This window comes from Pongo abelii, chromosome 21 (genome assembly GCF_028885655.2).
Source record: "Pongo abelii isolate AG06213 chromosome 21, NHGRI_mPonAbe1-v2.0_pri, whole genome shotgun sequence".
Lineage (NCBI taxonomy): Eukaryota > Metazoa > Chordata > Mammalia > Primates > Hominidae > Pongo > Pongo abelii.
Window position 1 is genome coordinate 1,846,360 of NC_072006.2, and position 24,446 is coordinate 1,870,805.

The window sequence follows — 24,446 nt, forward strand, 5'->3', positions numbered from 1 at the left end:
CACTGTGTATACATATACTTCTTCAAAATATATTCCTATTGTAAACTAGGGAATACAATTTGAGAACATGTAAGAATGAACATGTAGATTTTTTTGGTTTGTGTATTTGATTGAGCCAAGCCTGGGACAGATGACCTCTAAACTGGAGTAATATGGTGTAAACAATCCCCTTGCCCTTTCTGGTACGCCCCTTTCTCTTTCTCTAGACCGTCTCAGAGCTCTGACTTAGCTTCTGATGTAGCTGGCAGAACTTCTTCTCTCTCGTTCCCACCAAAGTATATATCTGTTGAATTGTTGAACTGGATTATGTCAGAAGCATTAATTGGAAATCATCACTCTGTAGAGAACAACAAAAACACAAAATCTCATGACCAAGGAAGAGCAAAAGAACTTGTCTGGATTTCTCGACCTCACCTCTCAGAATGTTGACAATGAACTACAACCAAAACACAACCATGGCAACAAATTAGATATTTGTTGAATCAGGCCAAGACACAGAAATACACTGCATGCCAAAATGTAAAGGTGACATGAGTGATCAAAAGAGAGGGAAAGTGAAAGGTCAAGGGAGAAACTCTCAGCATGTAGGTATGGAACCATTTCCATGAGGTCAGCTACATTCCAAAGTGGCTGCGGCACTGGATGGGAGCTGTCGGGACATGCTGCACAGCCCAAGACTGTCTTTGAAGGTTTGTACCCACCCTCGTTTCCTGGAGATTTATGAGGCCAGTTCAGACTCTGTCTTGCCAGTGCTACATCAAAAACATGCATCTATACTCTTCTTAAATGAAACATGCATCTATACTCTTCTTAAATGAAATAATAGACACCACAATAAGAAGGGCTGGGTGTGTAGTTTGGGCAGATTTCACTCCTCTTTATGGATAGATTATTTTGGTAATTATAAACTGAATGGGCAGAATTAACTCATGTTTATTGAGCATTGAATTCTGGAGCCTGAAATCACAATATTGTATTTATTCTATGTGAGTTTTTTTTCCTTCTTTCCTCTTTTCTTTTCTCCCTCATCCTTTCTTTTCTATTTCATTCAACAAATGTTTACTGGTTCTTACTCTACCAGGCACTGCTCTAGGGGCTGAGAAGGCATCAGTGATCAAGATAGATACAGCCCCTGACACTGTAGAATGTATCAAGACTAAAAGAAAAGGTTGTGTGAAGGGTTTCTTTGAAAGTCCTATATGTTCATTTCTGTAGGAATGATCCAGGGGTTTATAAATAAAAATAGAGACAAGTTAAAATATTTCATGATTTTAAATGTGTGCCAAATATTTTAATGGTACACTCTAGCTGTATGTAGAAACTAAGAAACTAAGAGAACTGGAGGAGGTAAGACATATGATGGGAAGAGGTTGCTGCACCAGGAAGCATAGAATAGTTCAGATCAGTGGTCAACTTCTAGAAGGTTCTGTGGTATATAAGAGGTGATACCTCTGCCCAGAGACAGAGCAAGTGCCTGGGGAATGTAGCTGATGAAATCATCAGAAGACCTGGCTTATGACAAAAGGGTGCATGGAAAGTTCAAGAGACTGAAGAAATTGTCACAGTGGCAAAGCAGCAGAGAGGGGCATACATGTGTGAAATTAGGCTGTAAAAATTGGGAGTGACCAATCATGCATTGCCTTGCAGGTCATCATAAGAGTTTTGGTCTTTATCACACGTGAAATGAAGACTTAGATATGTTTTAAGTATGCCAGTTTGTGTATGTCTCTATGTGTGTTTGTAAGAGAGAAAAAAAAAGAGGGCAATTTTTGGAAATTCCAAGTATACTGTGGTGGCAGTGAGGTTACTGTAAGGCAATAAACTTAAAAACAAATGACATTAGCCTGCAATAAGGTAATGGCCTGAAAGTGAGAGAGAATAGCCAGCTTTGAGTGATGTGAAAAAGATAAAATCCACATGGCATGCAGGTGGCTGTATTTGATAGAAGGTTATAAAGGATAACTCCTAGATTTTTGGATTTTGTAGCATATAGATGATAGTGTCATTCTCTGAGATAGAAAACACTGAGGGTAGAGTCAATTTGCTGGAGAGGAGGACAGATAAGTTTATTTTGAAACTACTAAATATGAGGTGCTTTAGTGATATCCAAATGGTGATATCAAAGAGGCAGATGAATGGATGGGTTTGGGGCTTACAGGCAACGTCTGTGATAGAGACACTAATTCATGAGTCATCTGTAGTGAGGTGACAGTTGAAGCCATTGGCCCAGATAGGATCTCTTTGTTTAAATGTAGAGTATAAGAAGAGGGCGTAGGAACAAACCTTGTGAAATAACATTTCTTGGCCAGATAAATGAGATTAAATTTGAAGTGGAGATAAAATAGAAGTAAACAAAGATGTAGGGGGAAAACCAAAACAGTCTTGTGACATGGAAACAAAGAGAAAAGAGCATTTTAAGAATCCACAAATAGTCTATAGTGCAAAGTAATTCTTGCAGGTAAAATAAAATGAGAATTGAAAAACATTTAATCTAGGGGTCACTGGCAACCCAAGGTAACTCTTTTACATAGAAGGAAGGGGCTAAAGGACAGGTAGAAATCAGTTGAGTGGAAAATACATCATGTTAAAAAGGAAAGGCTGAACACACATGAAATAGAAAGGATCATGGTAAGAAGAAATTGGATCTAAAATGTAGGTTCCATGGACAGCAAAATGGTTGGCTCTCTACTGATATTTTAGAGACAAAGGAGAGGGTAATGTGGATGGATGTTGAAAAGTTTGCCAAATTCACAGAAGTGAGTTGAGAGAGTTAGCATTATATGGCCTCCAATATTTCTCTAAAGCATTTGGCTATTTTTTGAGGGTGAAAATATTAAATTGCATTGGGAATTAGAGCAGAAGTATAACAGAGAAATCAGGTAGGAGTTTTGTATTAGCTGCCTATTGCTACAGCAGTGCTGCATAACAAACCAACCCAAAGTGAGTGACTCAAAACACTAGGCTTTTCTTTAATTTGTGTTTCTGTGAATTCGCTTCATAATTCTTCTGGAGATGTCTGAGATTTATCACATATTTTGAGGCTGGTTGGCTGTCCCTGACCTAGGCTGGCTTCATCGGGTCACCTGAGATAAATGACTCCTTTCCACGTGTCCTTCATCTCTAGCAGGCCAGTCCAAGAAGTTGTCATGGTCAAGGCAGAGATGCAGTAGCAGAAGTGGGAAGATGCAAGCATATTTTCAAGCGTATGCATGCATTATATTTGCTAATATTCTAATTCTGTTGGCCAAACCAAGTCACATACCCATATTCAGGATCAAAGAATGGGGAAGGAGATTCTTCTCTGCAGTGGGAGAAACAATAAAGTCACGTGGCAAATGGACATGAATACAGTGAAGGACACGGAATTGAGATCCTTAATGCAATCAATCTACAAGTCACCAATAGTATTAAAAGCACATTCACAATAATTTAACATCGTTGGATAGTGGAATCCAACAGCTCTATTGTGTGGATTTCTCCAGCAACATTTGATTGCTTAAGTAGAACAGCAAAAAGATGTTTTAAACTATATGTGGGAATTGCTAGAATGTATGAAGAAAGTGCAGAAAGGCAGATAAGTAAGACCATGTTAGATATAAGTAAGGCTGTTATTGATGTAAAGCCATTTTAAAGTATCCACTGGCTAATGAGGCAAGTGAAGGTGTGGGAGAATGGAAAAAGTGGGGCTTGTGAAGCCAAAAGTTACTCATAGTGAAAATAGTTTAAAACATAATATTGACAAAAAGGGGGTTGAAGTGAGGAAGAGGGTGCTTGAAGTTTTCAGATAGAACAATTTTATGGGATAACAAGGTCTAAGAAGTGGCAGTTTTGAGTAGGGAGCTGAGGTAAAGCTAGTACAAGGGGAAGGCAAAGGAAATGCAGTCAGGGAAGAGGAGAGTGTTGAGTCATTCTTGTAATAAATGAAAAGATGAAAAATCTAAGTCTAGTGCTGGATGTGCGAGAGGCAGTAACCAGGAGTTCAGCAGATAAGTGTGGGGAAAGGGAAATATAATATAGCCGAACAACACAGGATGCAAGAGCTGCATTTTATGGTCTGATTGATATAGCTGTTGTTATTGGGGAGAAGGGTTAATGAACTAGATGCAGTGAAGGGAAGCAAAGATGCCATCAAGATTTTCTCTCAACCTTGAAACATATGGGCTACTATACAAACAACCAACAAACTCTGGGTTGTAAGAAAGGCAAGATGGAGGAACCTACAACTTTTCTTTGTTGAGAATACATACAGTTTTGGAATGAGTAGTGATGCCATGTTGTATAAAGTTGCCTAGCCAAACTGGGTACAGATGTTCCAGAATAGGACAGACAATGACAAAGTTGGGAAAAGAAATGTGTTAAGAAACAAAATGGTAGGAGAAGGCAACAGAGCAACATTCACCCTTCCTCTCTGTCATCTCAGTGGTTCACTGGCAAGAGGCCAATGCCTCCTGACAGAAACTCCATCTCTGTCCTGTTCACTTTCCCCACATTTATCTGCTAAACTCCTAGTTACTCCTCCTCACACATTCAGCATTATGATACTGAGCTTATATTTTTCATCTTTCAATTTACTACATCTTTTCTCTCCTGGGAAGGACAGAAACCATTCTCATACTTTGTGAACTCAGAGTCCTTGAAGGAAAATAACAAAAAATTGTGGAGAGAATGGGAGGTAACACATGGAGATTATACAGGGATAACATTGTTATTTACTTTCTTTTTCATATGAGAGAAAAAAACAGAAAACATATAAGAAAAAATGTGAAACTAAATATGGCATATATTTATCCTTTTAAATATAACATGAGTGTTAGGAATTATAACTTATTACATTAATGTGTCTAGAAGATAATTGAAGGAACTAATGGAAGTGAAAATTAAACAGTATGTAATATTGCACAAAACTTGAATTCATGTCCCAGTTTTGTCTGGCTCATAATCATGTCTGTCCTGGTAGGGGCATTGTAAATGCTTAATTCATACATATGGGAAAAAATGAATAAATTGTTGTATCTTGGAAAAGTATACTTCAGCCTTTCTGATCCTGAGTTTTTCTCTTCCTATTCTCCTGATTAATTTCTATCCATTCTCAGTATTAAACAACCTAGGAGATATGGACTTGATATACAGTAGATGCTAGAAAATGATCATTGGAATCTAAATTTGCTTATGTGAAGTTGGAGGTGTCAATAAAGCCTAATTAGTTATTATTCAAAGGTCTTTTGCTGTCTTCTACTCATACTTGCCCATTAACTCAAGCCTTGCATGTTAGCAAACATTAATGATTTTTCTTGTAGGGCTGCCCTATCATATTTACACACTCACACTCTCTGAGGTAATCTTGAGCCAGGCTCCTTCTGATTATATTTCGCTTTTTCATGCTGTTGTCCCAGAAGACGTTGACGTCATCCAGAGACACAGTAGCGCCGTCCTTCTTCAGAGGTTCAATTCATTCTACCATCCGGAAATTCTGCCGACAAGGCGGCCAGTGTTAGAAATTAAGCTTGTGACATGCAGGACATGGTGGAGTGCAAACATTGGCCAGTGCTTCCTCTCTCAGCCACAGAGGAAAGCCACACTGATTGGTATTCAGGAAAGGGACCTCCTGTTTCGAAGGATTCCTTCATGCTGTTCAGCAATGCTGTTTAGGGTGGATTTTCCCATTTGAACGGCAAAGCTTAAACACAAATATTAACTACCTGAAGCTGCAAATAGCAGCATAGTACATTAAAAAAATAATGAATATGTTAATCAGCCTCTACCCAACCAAGAAAAATATTATGCAGAGACAAGGCTGAATTTAGAAAAATGCCCAAGGAAACATTAATAAAAAATTTGAGTTTCCTTTCAAAGTTTGTTTTTGCTAAACATTCATAGTTTTGCTTTTTCCAATCCAATTTTATTATAAGAAAGATCTCCCACATGTGTACCTGGCATTCCTTTTAAAATAATCAGTAATATGCACACACAAAAAATGGAAATAGTGGGTGAGTTCTTAAGTGTGACAGAAAGAAAGGGCAAGATAGGTAACAGAGAAGGGACACACTTCTTTGAATGCACATAAGTTTGTAGCCTCTTTAGTTATAAGCAGATTTTCATATCCTTATTATTTTGACTATTTACATTTTAATATTGTTCATTTGGAAAATCCAAGTCTATCTGATTCTTAACTGCAAGGTTTCTTCCCATGAAATCACTGAAGGTGCAACATTGCTTGTAGTCAGTAGAAGACTGATATTTTAGAGCTGTAATTCCAGGTTAGGGCAAGAGATGGACATTCTATCACCTGTTGGATAGCTTCTTTGGTATTTATTTCTGTCCTTGGTGAAGATTAAAACTAAATTATTGGGCTTGAAGAGGCAGTTCACACCTGTAATCCCAGCACTTTGGGAGGCCAAGGCTGGAAGATCATCTGAGCCCAGGAGTTGGAGACCAGCCTGGGCAACATAGAAGATCCCTATTTCTCTAAAAAAAAAAAAAAAATTCTAGATATGGTGGCACATGCCTGCGGACCCAGCTACTCAGGAGGCTGAGGTGGGAGGATCACTTGAGCCCAGAAGTCGAGGCTGCAATCAACCATGATCATGCCACTGCACTTCAGTCTGCATGACAGGGTGAGACACTCTCTCTCTCTAAAGAAAAGAGAAAACCTAAATGATTAAAACATTCTGTTCAATAATTCTCATTCTCAATCGGTAAAATAGGAATTTTAGACTAAGCAAATAACAAAATGCTTTTGGTGCACTTTCTTTGTTCAGGGCTCTTTTTTTCCAACACTTATATCACTACTTGCTCATAACAAGCCTGTAAAGTTGGTATTAATATTAATCCATTTTCCAGATGAGGAAACTGAGGCACACAGAGATGAAAAACTGTCCAGGTGGTTGAGCCAGAATTGAAATGTTGGCTGTCTTCGTCTGGAGCCCACACTTTCTACCTTCCTGTTGTGTTGTAAGTTAAACTCAGGTTTAAATTGGCTAACTTCGCTTTGCCTGGTTTCCTGTTAATCCACTGTCATTTAATGTTGGTTATTGTTTATTTGTTTTGTTGGTTTTGTTTAGTTTTGTCTCATTTGTGGCTTATAAATCTTTTTTGTAATAATGACAGCAAAACATGGGGCAGGGCACCTGGGTTCTAGTCACAGCTTAGCTACTAACTTTAAACAAGTTTGGATGTTGCATAAACTCAGTTTCTTTTCTATAAAGCGGATAAAATGAGAGAGCATCCCTTTCTGCCTCATAAGGTTTTATCCTCCAAATCTACTGTGCTAACAAATTAAAAATGTTATCTTAGATGCCTTTTCACCAAGCCAAAGGGATGCACCAAGCTGAAGTTTATGGAATTCAATTTGACAACTTGTATTTTAAACTTCTAAATTATTTTTCTGAAGAGGATGTTGAAACTAATGGAGAAAGGGAGGTTTAAGCTTATTGATGAATTTTTATTCATCCATTTACTCCACTTCAAGAGTTAGTCAAGAATGAGTTGTGACATGTATTTGAAACAATTAAGAACAATGACTGACCATCTAGGTTTCTGTAATATCAAAAATGTGGGAATATCTACAAGGACAAATGGACGGTGAATTAAATTTTGAATGCCAAGTGATACTTTGTATCTGCCGAAACTATTTCTAGGAAACCACACACAGGCACATGCTACAGTTGAAAGGGTCATCATAATATCTGTGAGTTCTTAGTATAAATTAATTTTGAAGACTATTTTAATACAATTTGTTATTTTTATTCTCAAACATTTATTTGGAAATCTATTTATTCTCACCCACATAGGAATATTTATCTACATCTCTAAGTTTCCACTTTAGTTACTTCCTTGTATGGTATTCTTCTGACTTGAATCTTGGATCAAATTCCTCAGTTTTTACATTGTTTAAAATAAGTTATCCTGCCATCCTTCTCTCCCAAGCTGGTGGTATCCTATAATCTACGAAAATGCACTGCAAATGAAGGAAAACCTTCAGTTAAACATTCTACTCTATTTTCTGAAAGGGATAATTCCTCCCTTTTATCTTTAACACAGTCATTTGAAAGGATGTGGTCTTCATGGCTGGAAAGCCAGGATAGTTTTTGCGTGTTTTTTGATAAATTGAGGCCCATCAATTTGAATCACTAGACACTGTGCTTGTGGTTTTGGTACTTTCTTTTCTCTGGGACATCCCACCCCCTGCCATCCTTAATAACTCAGCTTTTCTGTTACCTCATTTGATGACTGGCGGAGATGGTGGAGCAGCAGGAACCACCATAGTATATTCAATGAATTATTTAGTGAATCATTCTATAAATATTTAGTGAGCACCTTCTGTACGCAGGAATGGTTTTAAGTACTAAGGCTATTACAGTCAAATGCCAACTCTGTACTCCTGCTCACACAGTGGTGACATTCTAGGAATATTGAACAGAGAAACCAAAATCAATTATCTATATTAATATTTGTCTAAATGAATACATATACCAATGAATAAGCTAATATTAAATTACGATATAAAATAGAAGTAATAAAATGTAATAGAGATGTATGGGTTAAGAGAGGGATATGTTGGTGTAGTCAGGCTTCTGACAGATGGCTTTTGAAGGGATACCATAGTTAGGAGAACAGTGAGCCGCCTAAAGAACATTTTAGACAGAGGGAAGAGCACACACAAATGCTGTGAGATGACAGCTACTGAGAATGTTGAGTAATAAAAAGAAGATAAAGTGAGAAAGACGGAAATTATACAGGATGAGGTCTGAGAGGTAGAAGAGGACCATTTCATGTATGCCTTTATAGATCATGGAAAGGGCTATGTATTTTGTTCTAAGTATGATGGTGTAAAACAATGATTCTCAAAGTTTCATGTGGATTAGAATTACATGAGTGACTTGCTAAGGCATAAGTTATTGGGTCAATCACTAGAGTTTCTTACTTAGTGCTTCTAGGGTAGAGCAAGAATTTTCATTTCTAACAGATGATGCTGACACTCCTGGTATAGGAAAAACAGTTTGAGAACCATTGCTGTAGTAAATAGCTGTTATGTGTACCTACTCAGAATAGATTTCACCAAAATTTTACAAGTGAATCTTGATTTTCTTGTGCAAAACACCTCTTCTGTATTCTTAGCCCCAGCAATATATTTTATTACCTTGGCCACAATGAGCTATTCAATGATGGACATAGGACTTTTGGCAGTCAATTGAAATCCAATCCAGGAAAACTCTAGAAACTATTGGAAAGTGAAAGTTCTTAAGCTACCAGACAAGAAGCTCACAGTCAATACATAGGGAAATTCTCTCCAAAAGCTAAGTCAATGCAGATGAGCGCTGAGCTGAAAGATGACAAGAGACTGAGCTCTGGTACCTTCTGTTTGTATCCCTGGACGTAGTCATGCCTAGGTTAGTTATACTTCTCCGATTTCTATTTCCATCACTAATCTTCCCATCTTATGGTTTAGGAAATTTCTCTTTGGGTTCTGAAACAACCCAAAATATAAATACAAATAAAAAGCTATAGTAGATATACCACTTTTACAAATTTAGATGCAACTTGCTTCATCACCAAGAACCAGATAAGTGAGTTTATATGGCTAAATACTACTCTGTACATTTATAAAATAAATAGGCTTTGTATAGGCAAATGAGATATTTCAAAATAGAAAATCTCAAGCAAATAGGAGAATGAACTAGTTAGTCAAATTAACACAGGCATTTGAAAATGTGCTAAATAGCACTTGGTGACACTATGTTATTGCTAGCAGCATTGTTACCTGACTATTATCTATAATATGACCCCCAAATAAAATTCATAATTGTATTCTTCTGTCCTTTTATGTGGAATCCTCACATTCTCTACAAGTTGATGCATGTTTTCCATTATAATTATACAAAGCCGTTTCTCATCATTTAGCTTCTGTCTAAATGTGATCTTTTCAAATAGTCTTTCTTGACTGTTCTATTTCAACTGTCATCTCCCTACTCAAGATGAAGTCTATCAAGCCATCATATTTCATTACTTTCTGAGAAAACATTTTCTCCAATTATTTTGTTTGGTTATTTTTTATCTCTTAGCATATAAACTATATGAAAGCAGTGGTGTATTCTCTTATTTATCATTAAGATTCTGTCATCCAATTGATATTTTTAGAATAGAAAAATGAATAAATTGTACACTTTTGCCTTTCCTTAAATACATTTTAAAAATTTGAGTGTTTCTTTTCTATATTTGTATCTATACCTTTGGAACAATTTTAGGTCAAATTTCATTTTAGTCACAAATCCTCCCTGGCTACCATCACCCAAAGCAAGTTCACTTGCTTGTGAGCCTGAGAACTAACCTGATAATATGAAAATTATCTTGTCCCTACTTGTGTTGAGCTTTTTTGTGTGCAAACTTCTCTCCTTATCAGACCTTCTTGAGGCAATGCCAGTATTTTTTATTTGTATTTCCACTTTATTAATATTGCTTTTCATAGAGCACAGACATACAAATATTTGTTGATGGCATGAATAGATGGATGCATATTTAAGAGCCAAAATGCCCATAGTCATTTAAAACTCTTGTATTCTCCAAATAGATATTTCTTATTATATATAGTCTTAAAGACTGTGAACTATGCTGTAAGTGAAAAATCTTAATTTCTGATATTATATTGAATATTCATAGAAACTGTACAATATTTATAGAAATAATCAAAGCAGATATTCATAGAAATCATAAAATAAACAGGTGAATAAGTAAAAATTAAAGTCTTTATTTAGTAAGATGAGTGGGAAAATATGGGGACTGCCTGTAATTTTTTATTTATGCATCAGCTTTATGATTCCAACATGCTGCCACTGACCCCTTGGCCATAAGTGAATCAAAGTGTTTTCCTGCATTAGTGCAGGATTTGTGCCAGCCTCTCCATGCCTCCTCCCTTGTCCAACCTCATGACCCCTTCAGCATGGACTTCTAGGACAAAGTGTGGGCTTTGGCAGACTTGAAACATTTTGGAAAGGAAGCTGGTGTTTTGGGGGCAGTGGTAAGTCTGTTTTTAGGCATGTTATTTCTGAAGTAGCAACAGGGTACTGAGCATGACATCTATATATATGGAGTTGTATGTAGTTAGAAATATGGCATTGCAGATACGAGAGAAGGATAACATCATTGGTCTTATGAATTTGAGAGTCATAAGCATATAGTCTAAAGAAAATGTGGATGAATGCAAAATACTAGTTAGTGGTGATCTCTGGGGAGAGACAACGGCTGATGGTCTTACATGTAGGGAGGATAATTGAGAGATAATCTTCAAAGTTATTGGTAATCTTTCACAATCTGGCTGATATGTTTTATTATTTTTTCAAAAATCACATATATATGTTATATATGAATGCTATATATCTCAAAATAAAAAGCTTTATAAATATGATTGCCTTTCAAAATAAAAATGTGCAATGGCAAAAAGCAAATTTTTTTTTTCTTTTATTGTAATTATTATTATTATTATTATTATTATTATACTTTAGGTTTTATGGTACATGTGCCCAATGTGCAGGTAAGTTACATATGTATACATGTGCCATGCTGGTGCACTGCACCCACCAACTCGTCATCTAGCATTAGGTATATCTCCCAATGTTATCCCTTCCCCCTCCCCCCAACCCACAACAGTCCCTGAAGTGTGATGTTCCCCTTCCTGTGTCCATGTGTTCTCATTGTTCAATTCCCACCTATGAGTGAGAATATGCGGTGTTTGGTTTTTTGTTCTTGCGATAGTTTACTGAGAATGATGATTTCCAATTTCATCCATGTCCCTACAAAGGACATGAACTCATCATTTCTTATGGCTGCATAGTATTCCATGGTGTAGATGTGCCACATTTTCTTAATCCAGTCTATCATTGTTGGACATTTGGGTTGGTTCCAAGGCTTTGCTATTGTGAATAATGCGGCAATAAACATACGTGTGCATGTGTCTTTATAGCAGCATGATTTATAGTCCTTTGGGTATATACCCAGTAATGGGATGGCTGGGTCGAATGGAATTTCTAGTTCTAGATCCCTGAGGAATCGCCACACTGACTTCCACAAGGGTTGAACTAGTTTACAGTCCCACCAACAGTGTAAAAGTGTTCCTATTTCTCCACATCCAAAAGAACAAAGCTGGAGGCATCACGCTACCTGACTTCAAACTATACTACAAGGCTACAGTAACCAAAACAGCATGGTACTGGTACCAAAACAGAGATATAGATCAATGGAACAGAACAGAGCCGTCAGAAATAATGCCACATATCTACAACCATCTGATCTTTGACAAACCTGAGAAAAACAAGAAATGGGGAAAGGATTCCCTATTTAATAAATGGTGCTGGGAAAACTGGCTAGCCATATGTAGAAAGCTGAAACTGGATCCCTTCCTTACACCTTATACAAAAATCAATTCAAGATGGATTAAAGACTTAAATGTTAGACCTAAAACCATAAAAACCCTAGAAGAAAACCTAGGCAATACCATTCAGGACATAGGCATGGGCAAGGACTTCATGTCTAAAACACCAAAAGCAATGGCAACAAAAGCCAAAATTGACAAATGGGATCTAATTAAACTAAAGAGCTTCTGCACAGCAAAGGAAACTACCATCAGAGTGAACAGGCAACCTACAAAATGGGAGAAAATTTTCGCAACCTACTCATCTGACAAAGGGCTAATATCCAGAATCTACAATGAACTCCAACAAATTTACAAGAAAAAAACAAACAACCCCATCAAAAAGTGGGCGAAGGACATGAACAGACACTTCTCAAAAGAATACATTTATGCAGCCAAAAGACACATGAAAAAATGCTCACCATCACTGGCCATCAGAGAAATGCAAATCAAAACCACAATGAGATACCATCTCACACCAGTTAGAATGGCGATCATTAAAAAGCAAATATTTAATACATCAAATATCCTAGTTAATTTCCTAAAATGTGATTACTTGAAGCACTTAGTTGGAATAACTCAAGTGCATACAACAATTTGCCTCAGCTTCTAGCTATTTCAGGGACACTCTTTTAGATGTAAATGAACTCATGATATTTTTCTCAATTCTGTTTACTCTTGTGTGAACAACCATGACTCTTTTCTCTTCACACTGAAGGCTCCTCCTCGGTAAAAGATGATTTCCAAACATCTACAACAATAATGGAGGAATTTGTCCCCAAATTGAATCCTATATTAATGAATTCATGACACATGTACAAGTTACTTGTAGACATAATGATGTTGCATTACAAACCACCCTGGCATTTATTGCCTTAAACATATCATGTATTTGCAGGTTGTCTGGGAGACTCTTAAAGTCTTGAATGGGCCCTCCCTGCACCTGCAGTCTGCTGCAGATGAGCTAGGGGGCTCTGCTGATCTTAGCTAGGGTCGCCTATGTCTGGGATACTCTGTCAGCTTGTCTAGGACCTCCGCTGGAAAACTTGGACAACTCTTCTCTGCCTTACTGGTCCCATCCACTGAGCATTTTCTCATGCCAAAATTAGAAGAGTAAATTAGAAAAAAGACACATTCAAGGACTTTTCTGGAGTTTCCAGACTCTGTTGACACCATATTTGTTCATAATTGGGCAAAGCAAGAATCAGGGGATAGAACAAAATGCTGTCCAGTGTGGGAGGGCACTGCACATTATGGGGCAAAGAGAGAGGAGGAGAGTGGGGCCATTGATGCAGCTCATCTACCACCACATGTTCTTCCTCACCTCCTGGCCCTTGCTCATTCTCTTTCTATGATTTCCTGCCTATTAGAATTCTACACGCCAGCCTTCCCTTGAGGCTCAGGTCAGCCGTCCATGACTGTATATGCAGTTATTCCAGCCTTCTCTCCCATCAAAAACTTTAAGGCACTCACTGTTTTCTTCCACCATTTTAACTTTTTTATCTCCATTGTCGGGTGTTGTTTCATAACTGACTGTCTCATCAGAAAATGAGTTATTAATAAAGAATATTTGTTTTGTAACCCTGAAAAATCTGGTAGAAACAGGGTAGAAAATAGACCCTCATCAATAGTTTTGATTATTTGTCCATTGATTTATTTTTATAAATCTGTTCAGTCATAAATACACATGGCCCTTTTCTAAAGTCCTGGTATGTTAACATTGATTCTTTTGGCAACTGGGTATAACCCATCAATTTCTTCCTTCTTTTTATTTCTTATTTACATGTTTCTTCCTATTTGCTTCCATCCTTCTTTTATTTTTGAAAGCTTTTCTTTTTATTATTATTATTATTATTATTATTATACTTTAGGCTCTATGGTACATGTGCGCAACGTGCAGGTAAGTTACATATGTAAACATGTGCCATGCTGGTGCGCTGCACCCACCAACTCGTCATCTAGCATTAGGTATATCTCCCAATGCTATCCCTCCCCCCTCCCCCCACCCCACGACAGTCCCCGAAGTGTGATGTTCCCCTTCCTGTGTCCATGTGTTCTCATTGTTCAGTTCCCACCTATGAGTGAGAATATGCAGTGTTTGGTTTTTTGTTCTTGTGATAGTTTACTGAGAATGATGATTTCCAATTTCATCCATGTCCCTACAAAGGACATGAACTCATCATTTTTTATGGCTGCATAGTATTCCATGGTGTATATGTGCCACATTTTCTTAGATTAAAAGAATTTGACTTGTTCAGAAAAAAAAGTCTAAAAACCCTTTTCATCACAGTTAATTAGATTTCTAACTTGTTCTCTATAGCCAATATTTCTTCAGCACATTACCTGAGCACACCCCTAAAAACAGGTGTCAAAACACATTAAAGGCATGGCTTCCTAAAACATCAAAGGAGACTGTGTTCTCTATTTTCATAAATGCCACCATAAAGCTAAAAGCCTGTCTAAGTTAGTCACGTGAGCCATTTTACTGGTCAAGATATGGGTAATTTGAGTGCTGCCCTCGGTATTGATCTCATCTCATTTATACGTGTTTAAAATTCTACATTAATCCAAATTCTACTTTCTGAATAATTTATGCAGAGGCCAAAGAAATGTCAGGTTTGCAAATAATTGGAGGACCTTTATAGAGATTCCAGGTAAAAGTACAGAGCTGAAAAGTAGAAAGCAACAGTGCAAGTCTTGTCATGTGGACTGTTCAAGGGCACGATAGTTATCAAGTCCAACCTTTCAATTTCACAGTCTAGGGTTTAATGAGAGCCCCCAGGGCTTAGGTTTCCCATCAGGGAGGTGACCTTGGCCCAAGCCATCAGCAACAAGGATTTGAAAAACACTAAATCCATAACCCACATTAGATTGATCACATGTAAACTGGGTGGTAAAATGGGAAATTTGAGATGAAATATTTGAACCTTAGATCAATTGGGCAAGAAATATAATAAGGCATTATTATTCTCATTCCACAGCTGAACTTCTTCAAATTCAACTGTATAATAAAGAAGTTGAATGCCTTGCCCAAGTTCACACAACCAGCAAGTACGAGAGTATCTGGTTTATCTGGCTCTAGAATCACTTTCCTTTGCTTTCTCAACAGATGGCTGGATGCATGACCTTGTCATATATGTAAAACATCCACAGACTAACTGGAAAAGGACTTCACGTTAGCCAAAGTGAGTGCATTGCAGAATAAGTGCAGAGAGCTTACCTTGGTTTTTAAAGATATTGCAATCCGTTTTAATTGGGGATCTCATTGCAATGCGCTCCTATGTCTTGAGAGAGGTAAGCAAAACAAAATGAAGGTGATTAGCATGGGGAAAGATGGGGCATATTTGAAGCAAACCCACTTTTTAAAGAATTTCCTCATTCCTCACTCTTTATTCTTCCACTTAAAACCTGCTGTGACATTTAACTCTGTTTTTCATGGCAATGTATCTTTTTCTCCTTTTCATTTTTTTAATTTCTCCTTTATCTTGAATAAATTGCTCCATGAGATTTTTCTCTCTTCTCCACTTCCTAAGACAGCCTAGACATTCCCTCACATGAAATCAACCAGGTTGGTCTGTCTGCTCATGCCTCCGCTGTTCTCATAAAGAAAGAGAAGAAAGGGGCTCAATGCCTGGAGTGTGTGAAAATGGGGTAAGGTGAGGGCAGAGTGTGGCAGGTATTGTGCTGAGGCCGTGAATGCATAATCACTCCTGTCACAGCAAATAGATTCTGTCATGAGGAATTCCATGGTTTTCCAGAGGAAATCAGCTTTCCCTGCAGGCTGCCAAGCCCAAATGAGCTCCTTACAGCACCTGCAGATCTGAGCATCAAGCAATTATTCCACTATCTTGCCTAAAAACAAAGACTTTGCTACCCTTTGACAACCTCTGACCTTTTCCAGCTAACATAAACTAATTATATTTGCAGCAGGAGGGGAGGAAGGCTTTCGTAGTCCTCCGTGGGAGTTGTCTTTCATGCTTTGTGCCACGTTGTCGGTTCTGGCAATCCAAAAAATGACCACCCTTCAATCAAGGGAGTTGCTGGACAAAGCACTTAAAGAGATACAGGGAGGCCGTTATCACAACTAAATCTCACTGTCTAGGCTTGGTCAGAGTAGCCCACACTGTCCAGTTAGCAATAGTACAAGAGAGCCATTGTTAAGTGTCACTTAGCAGCAATTACAGCCTGGTCAAAACAGTTTTTGTGTGTGTGTGTTGTTTTGTTTTTAGACAACCTGTTAATGGGCCCACAATTAGGTGTAAGGAATAACCCGGGCTGCAGGCACTGAAGCAAGGTCAGAGGTTAATTGAGACTTTCTATCCTAATAATCTGAGTTTTTGCAACTTTTTGCTGAGAGAATAGTCTTAAACAAAAAGGAGATAATATGATACAATTAGTTGGAAAGCAGGAGGGTCAAAACTCCCAGATGAGAAAGGAAAACTGGCCAAGGAAATCAGGCCAGAGGGACCACCTGGGCCACTTCAGATGCCAAGAATATCTGTGGCCATTCATCTGGTGGATGAGGCACAAAGCGGTGTGCCCTCCAGTCATCACATCCCTCCTGTCTACCAAAGAAAATACAAGGTCAATGCCATAAACAGGAGGCATCTCAGGGTAATTGAAATTCCAGAAACGGCCTCATTAGAATAGCTTACAGGCAATCATGTTTTTCTTTTCCTATTGAAGGTATATTCATGTCTTAAAATTGTATGGAAGGCCTTCTTTGTGGTGGCTGGGGTTGCAGAGGGACTTTCTGATAGTTTTTGAAGGATTGTGTCTAAATAAACGGCTCCCTTCATAGCTGAGAGGAAGAACCCAACAGAACCTCCTGGGCTTGCTGGCTATGGCGCGGCACATGTAACGTCCACACCTGCTCCCTTGCTCTTAACTATCAAAGGGCCCCTCTTTCTTCATTCCTTCTAGGTCATAATCAGTGTATTGTGTCTTAAGCAGCTGTTCTTTATCTGGTATCCTGAAACTACTATTGGAGGTTTCTTGGCTTTAATCTTTCTTACAGTTTTTCTTTTTCTTTTAACCCTTTCCCTTACTCACACCTGCTAATGCAAACTTTGACACTTCCAGCTGGCAGATCCCTCTGATTGGAAGTGGACTAAAATTTGCTAAATCATTTTGTTTCTTTCCTTTTTTTTTCCAGTACAGCTGGTGCCAAAATGTGATGATTTGTTTTGCTCCAGTCACTGAAGTTTTTGTTTTCTTTTATTTCAACCCTGTACTGGCTTCCCAACTTGATGCTGAGTCATCTGGTGCAGGTGTTCTAAGCGGCTGGTATTTATGTCACTTGCAGATGGTTTGGGTAAATTACATGATGTTCCTGCAGCCCTGTTGAGGCTCTCTCAGGTCCCTTTGATCCTGGCCTTCCTGTGGGTCTTGCACATATGCAGAACTTCAGGGCACTAGGTGAACTCTTAGATGGATTCTACTCAAAGCCGGTTGGGTTGCTATGGGCCTCACAGTCTGATGGGCTTCAACTGAGGGTAAGAGAGGTTAACTAAAAAAAGAACCCTGAAATCACAATGTACCGCAACTTCACCTACATAGGGAATTACATACCCAATGTGCAGTAGAATGTAAGTTAATTCTACAGTTTCTTAAGTAAATTGGAACAAAGGGACCACATTTTGCTTCTGAAGAAGGAGAAAGGTATGTAGGAAAGTAAGAGCTGGAGTAGGGAAATTGTTAAGTATTAAACATATGTATTTAGTGTTTTTTCTTCATTACGTTTGTCTGACTCCAAACTGTCTCTATCCCCTGTTCCGATGCTCAGTGCAAAGACTGGCTCATAGGCAAGAATCTGAAAATCTCATCTACTTATACTGTACACGTACAGCTTCTATTAGAAACTTACAAATCCTTGCTACCTTCTATTTAAGAAGGCTGCCTTTATCATGAAGCAATACACAACACTTGGGAACACGCAACATCTTCTCTTCCTGTAAAGATTTACGACTTAGTGAGAGAAATTTCTGTTTGGTCATAGCCAAAGGTAAGACATATCAACTTCAATTTTCAGAATAAAGTTTTTGGGAAAGCTGTGTCTTCCTAGGACTGCAGAAGTCCCACCATTATAGATGATATGGTTTGACTGTCTCCACCCAAATATCATCTTGTATTTCCACATATTGTGAGAGCGACCCAGTGAGAGGTAGTTGAATCATGAGGACTGGTCTTTCTCATGCTGTTCTTATGATAGTGAATAAGTCTCATGTGATTGGATGGTTTTTAAAAAGGGGAGTTTCCCTGTACAAGCCGCCATGTGAGACTTGTCTGCCGCCATGTGAGACATGACTTTCACCTTCTGCCATGATTGTGAGGCCTCCCCAGCCATGTGGAACTCTAAGTCCAGTAAACCTCTTTCTTTCGTAAATTGCCCTGTCTTGGGTATGTCTTTATCAGCAACATGAAAATGGACTAATACAGTAAGTTTGTACCAGTAGAGTGGGGCACTACTGTAGATACCCAAAAATATAGAAGCGACTTTGGAACTGAGTAGCAGGCAGAGGTGGGAAGAGTCTGGAGGGCTCAGAAGAAGACAGGAAAATGTGGGAAAGTTTGAAACTTTCTAGACACTTGTTTAATGGCTTTGCCCAAAAGGCTGATAGTTATATGGACAATGAAATCCAGGCTAAGATGGTCTCAGATGGAGATGAAGAACTTGTTGGGAAGAGTCTCTTGCTATGTTTCAGCAAAGAGACTGGGGGCATTTTGCTCTGCCCTAGAGATTTGTGGAACATTGAACTTGAGAGAGATGATTTAGGGTATCTGATGGAAGAAATTTCTAAGCAGGAAACAATTCAAGATGTGACTTGGGTGCTGTTAAAGGCATTCAGTTTTAAAAGGGAAACAGATCATAAAAGTTTAAAAAATTTGCACCCTGGCAATGCAATAGAAAAGAAAATACCATTTTCTGGGGAAAAATTCAAGCAGGCTGCAGAAATTTGCATAAGTAACAAGGAGCTGAATGTTAATCACCAAGACAATGGGGAAAATGTCTCCAGGGCATGTCAGAGACATTTGCAGCAGCCCCTCCCATCACAGGCCTGGAGGTTTACCAGGAAAAAATGGTTTCTTGGGCTGGGCCCAAGGTCCCTCTGCTGTGTGCAGTCTAGGGACTTGGTGCCCTATGTCCCAGCTGCTCCAGCCATGACTAAAAGAGGCCAAGGTACAGCTTGGCCTGTTGCTTCAGAGGGTGGAAGCCCCAAGCGTTGGCAGCTTCCATGTGGCATTGAGCCTGTGGCGCACAGAAGTCAAGAACTGAGATTTGGGAACCTCCACCTAGATTTCAGAAGATGTACGGAAATGCCTGGATGCCCACAGAGAAGTTTGCTGCAGGGGCGGGGCCCTCATGGAGAACCTCTGCTAGGGAAGTGCAGAAGAAAAATGTGGGTTTGGAGCCCTCACACAGAGTCCCTACTGGGGCACTGCCTAGTGGAGCTGTGAGAGGAGGGCCACTGTCCTCTAGACCTCAGAATGGTAGATCCAGTGAGAGCTTGCACTGTGCACCTGGAAAAGCCACAGACAGTCAATGCCAGCCAGTGAAAGCAGCCAGGAGGGAGACTGTACCCTGCAAAGCCACAGGGGCACAGCTGCTCAAGACCATGGGAACCCACCTCTTCCATCAGCATGACCTGGGTGTGAGACATGGAGTCAAAGGAGACCATTTTGGAGCTTTAAGGTTTGACTGCCTCACTGGATTTCAGACTTGCATGAGGCCTGTAGCCCCTTTGTTTTGGCCAATTTATCCCTTTGGAATGGCTGTATTTGCCCAATACCTGTACCCCCATTGTATCTAAGAAGTAACAGACTTCCTTTTGATTTTACAGGCTCATAGGCTGAAAGGACTTGCCTTGTCTCAAATGAGACTTTGTACTCTGGACTTTTGAGTTAATGCTGAAATTAGTTAAGATTTTGGGGGACTGTTGGAAAGACATGATTGGTTTGGAAATGTGAGGACATGAGATTTGGGACAGTCCTGGGGCAGAATGATATGGTTTGGCTGTGTCCCCACCCAAATATCATCTTAAATTTACATGTGTTGTAGGAGGGACCCAGTGGGAGGTAATCGAATCATGGGGGGCCTGGGTCTTTCTCATGCTGTTCTTGTGATGTGAATAAATCTCACAAGATCTGATGGTTTTAAAAAGGAGAGTTTCCCTGCACAGCTCTTCTCTTGTCTGCTGCCATGTGAGACATGACTTTCACCTTCTGCCATGTTTGTGAGGCCTCTCTGGCCACACGGAACTGTAAGTCCAATAAACCTCTTTCTTTTGTAAATTGCCCAGTCTCAGGTATGTCTTTATCAGCAGCATGAAAATGGACTAATACAGTAAGCTACTGCATGGGTTTTCACAGAGTGATCAACCATCCAAGGAGTTTCTCAGAATTGACTCTGCTAAGATCAAAACAGTCCAGGCAAACTGTGGCCAACCTAATGTGTGTATTGAGTTACCTGCAGAACTTGTTAAAAACATTGACCCCTGAGCCCCACCCCTACAGGGTCTGGGGGAGCGCTGAGAATTTGTATTTTTAACAACCTTCAATGTGGTAGTGAAACTGCCAGAGCAGGGCTATTCGTGGAGTTGGAAGGAGCAGCTCTGTAGAACTTATAAAGGGGAGCAGATGAAAGTGAAAAGCACAGATCTGGAGCAGTGCGTATGATACAGAAAGGCATACTATTTTAAGTGACTCACCCCCAATGTATCAGGAACTTATTGCCACCATAAACAACAACCAGAAAATCTCAGTGACATGAAACAGTGAACATATTCTCATGTTCACAGAACAGCAAGTAGAATATGGTTCAGCTGGTATGGGCTCAGCTGGGTGGTTGTATTTCAGTCTGTAAGTTGGCTGCATGTCTCTCCCATATGTCTTAGTGTGGTCAACTGACACATGTTTTACTTCTGTTGAGAGTCATAAGTGGAAACACGTGACACTTCAGAAAGCTTAGACTCAGAACTGGCACAATATCACTTTTCATTGGCTATCACCAGTCAAGCCCCAAAACAATGGAGTGAGCAGTGTGCTCTTCCAATGAAAGTAAGGAAAGAGTAAATATTTCCTAAGTAATAATCTAATCTACTATAGTGATCTCAGAGTTTTAGAGTACTCAATCTAATTGGGTGTATAATTGGATATATGTCAGTGACTGGTATACAATTGCTGTATGTCTAATAACCTGCAACAAACTTTCAGATTCTTTTACCATTCAGGTAGGAATAAATACCAGGAAGCTGAAATATTTACTAATTGCTAAAGTACATATTTGTCTCAAGCCATTTTCCCACCTCGGTTGCCCAATAACTTGGAATATACAAAATTCAATATTTTTCCAATTTATAAATGTTTGGTTAGGCATAAGAGTACTGTATTTTATTTTTATTTTAACTGATTTTTTTATTTTGCATTTTGTTGTATTTATTCTTTTCTCTAAAGTCCTCAACCAGCTTTTTTTTAGTTAACTAAACCTGAAAATTTAGTGGATTTTCCCTGTGTAATTATTACAAATATTTCCTGTGACAGTGATATATCATGTAAGAGACTTATAGATAAAACACAAACAACTACTGAAACAAGTAAATTTTTAAAAAATCATTTTGAATCTATAACACAAATATACTACCTTCTAACAAAAGACTACACTAGAACCATCTTGTTCTTTAAACATGTATGTTGTTCCTGATTCCTGGAAAAAATATTTATTGGAATCTATCAATATACAAAACTTAAAAGGTATTTGTTATCCTTGGCAGGGCGTTCAAGAGGATCAATATATTTCCAGGATATTGGTATTAGCATCCATTGTTTGCTGGCTAGGTCTTTTCCAACAGAGCATGTGACTCTCATCATTACAGCAGAGGAATGCATTTATCGAAGTTAAGGAAGTCATTTGCCATTCGGATGGCCCAAGAAGCATAAATATTTATCATTGAGCCTTGGGAGAACTCTCCATTATAGAAAGATTGGCTAATTTCTTAAAACTACTCCTTCAATAAGGATCCAGGTTATGTGCCATGGTATCTGTAGCTTTCCGGCTGGGTCAGGGTGACCTGCACACAACCCTGGCAGGACGCCCTTGGACACAGTATTTGCATCCCTTTGGTGTGCCAAGGTATCAAGCATTCACAGTTCACATTGAAACCACTAAACGAAGAGCTGCGCAAATAGGTCATCAGTAGGGATTGTTTCTCCAGAGGGGAATAATCTTACAACTGTTATGAAGGGTCAAAGGTAACTTTCATTTTGAGATGCTAATTACTCCAAGAATTTGATGCAGGAGACAGCTGGTTAAAATGAATGAGTGCTGCAGCGTTGAAGGGGAAAATCAAATAGATGGTTATAATAAAAGTGCAATATGCAACCTAATAAGTATGCAGAGAATAAGGGACAATATTGTTAATAAACATCTGTTAGTCAAGATGATCTTTGTAGAGCTGGGCTCTTTAATATTATACCTGCTAATCACATGCAATTAAATTTAAATTTAAGGTGGTTGAGATTAGAAATTCAGGTCCTCAGCCACATAGGCCACACGCAAAGTGTTCAATAGCCACGTGTGGCCATTGGCTACCATATTGGAGAGCCCAGAGATAGAACATTTTCATTACTGCAGAAATTTCTATAGGACAGCAATGACCTGGAGTGTTTTGCTATTGGAGGGGTTTTGGACTTAGTGCTTTTATATAGGAAACTTGATTTTTTTAAAAAAGCCATCCCATGGAACGCTTCTCTCATTCCAGTGCTGTAGTAAGAGTCGCCCTAAAATTTGGACCTAGAAAATTCACTTATCATAAATGAAAAAACTGTTACTACTATTAATAATATTTTTGTCCTGGTGAATATTTACATTGTACCACACACTGTGCTAGATGCTTTATACATATTGTGTTATTTAATTCTTACCTTAGAGACTAAGATCTATCTGTGAATGACTTTGAGATAAATCAGGTTAAGAGAAAAATAAAAACCAACCTTAGATCACAATTAAGTAAATATATTTAAACCTAAAGCAATTATTGCTCTTTGAGTGTGTGTGTGTGTGTGTGTGTGTGTGTGTGTATAACTGGCAGCCTATTGTTACTGAGATAACTACACAGAATTAAGCAATAAATTCTGCCAGAGCCTGGGGATACAAGGACAGGAATAAAGACGATTATCAGAGACAAGGGAAAGAAAGAGAAAGTGAGAGGTATTTGAGGATTCACTAAAGAGGCTGAGATTTAGTAGAAATAGTTGAGAGACTCAGAAATTTGGTTGTAAGATCCAGGCAAGCATGGAGAAAGGCTGCACTTAAGAGATTTGTGGGTTCCCAGGCTAACTCCAGAAAAGAGGATTAGGGCAGCAAGACTGATGTTGAAACCACCAAATGGTCATATTAACATCCGAGTTTCCTTCCAAGATCAAGTTGGATCCAGTGTATAGATGAAAGGATTTAAGAACATGAGGTTGGATGTGGATTGCTGCTTTCAAAGACTTGGACAAAAGAAAAGTCACAGCCTCTTAATTTCTCTCAGTGAACCTCAGCTTAGCCATTAAATTTCAGAGGAAGCAGATGGCACACATTCAATGTTCTGGGATATGACTGTACACAGTCAGACGAAGAAAAGGTCACAAAGAAGTAAAAAAATATAAGTGTTGTACATCAAGATGGTTGGTAATGAAAATACCCTATCCTACTCAGTTTATAGTAAATCGCTTCTATATAATTTATTAAAATCTCAGAACATTAAGAATTGCCAAGTCTTGATTTATTGCAGAAAATTTTTCCATGGTGTTTCCATTTAGAAACTTATTTCTTATCTTACACAAAGTAAAAAAACAATCTCTTTAGCACCTGGTATTATTAGTGAGGTATAACTGGGGTGACAATATAATTTATTATCCAAATAGAGACATTTTTGAGAATGAATGTAATTATTTATAATTACAGCAAAACCACAGGTGTAAACCAGAACTGTCCAAGGCAAATCAGGGCAAATCAACAACCTAGGTATAGACCACAGCTGGATGCAATTGGATTCAAGCC

General features: G+C 38.6%; 1 long non-coding RNA gene across 1 annotated transcript; it reads left to right on the forward strand.

The window, feature by feature from the left end:
• The first annotated feature begins 445 nt into the window (after positions 1-445).
• LOC103888740 (uncharacterized) lies at positions 446-23,406 on the forward strand. The gene is made up of 3 exons (XR_653120.3): positions 446-689; positions 15,513-15,697; positions 22,174-23,406. It is a non-coding gene; the product is annotated as an uncharacterized LOC103888740 (long non-coding RNA).
• The last annotated feature ends 1,040 nt before the right edge of the window (positions 23,407-24,446 follow it).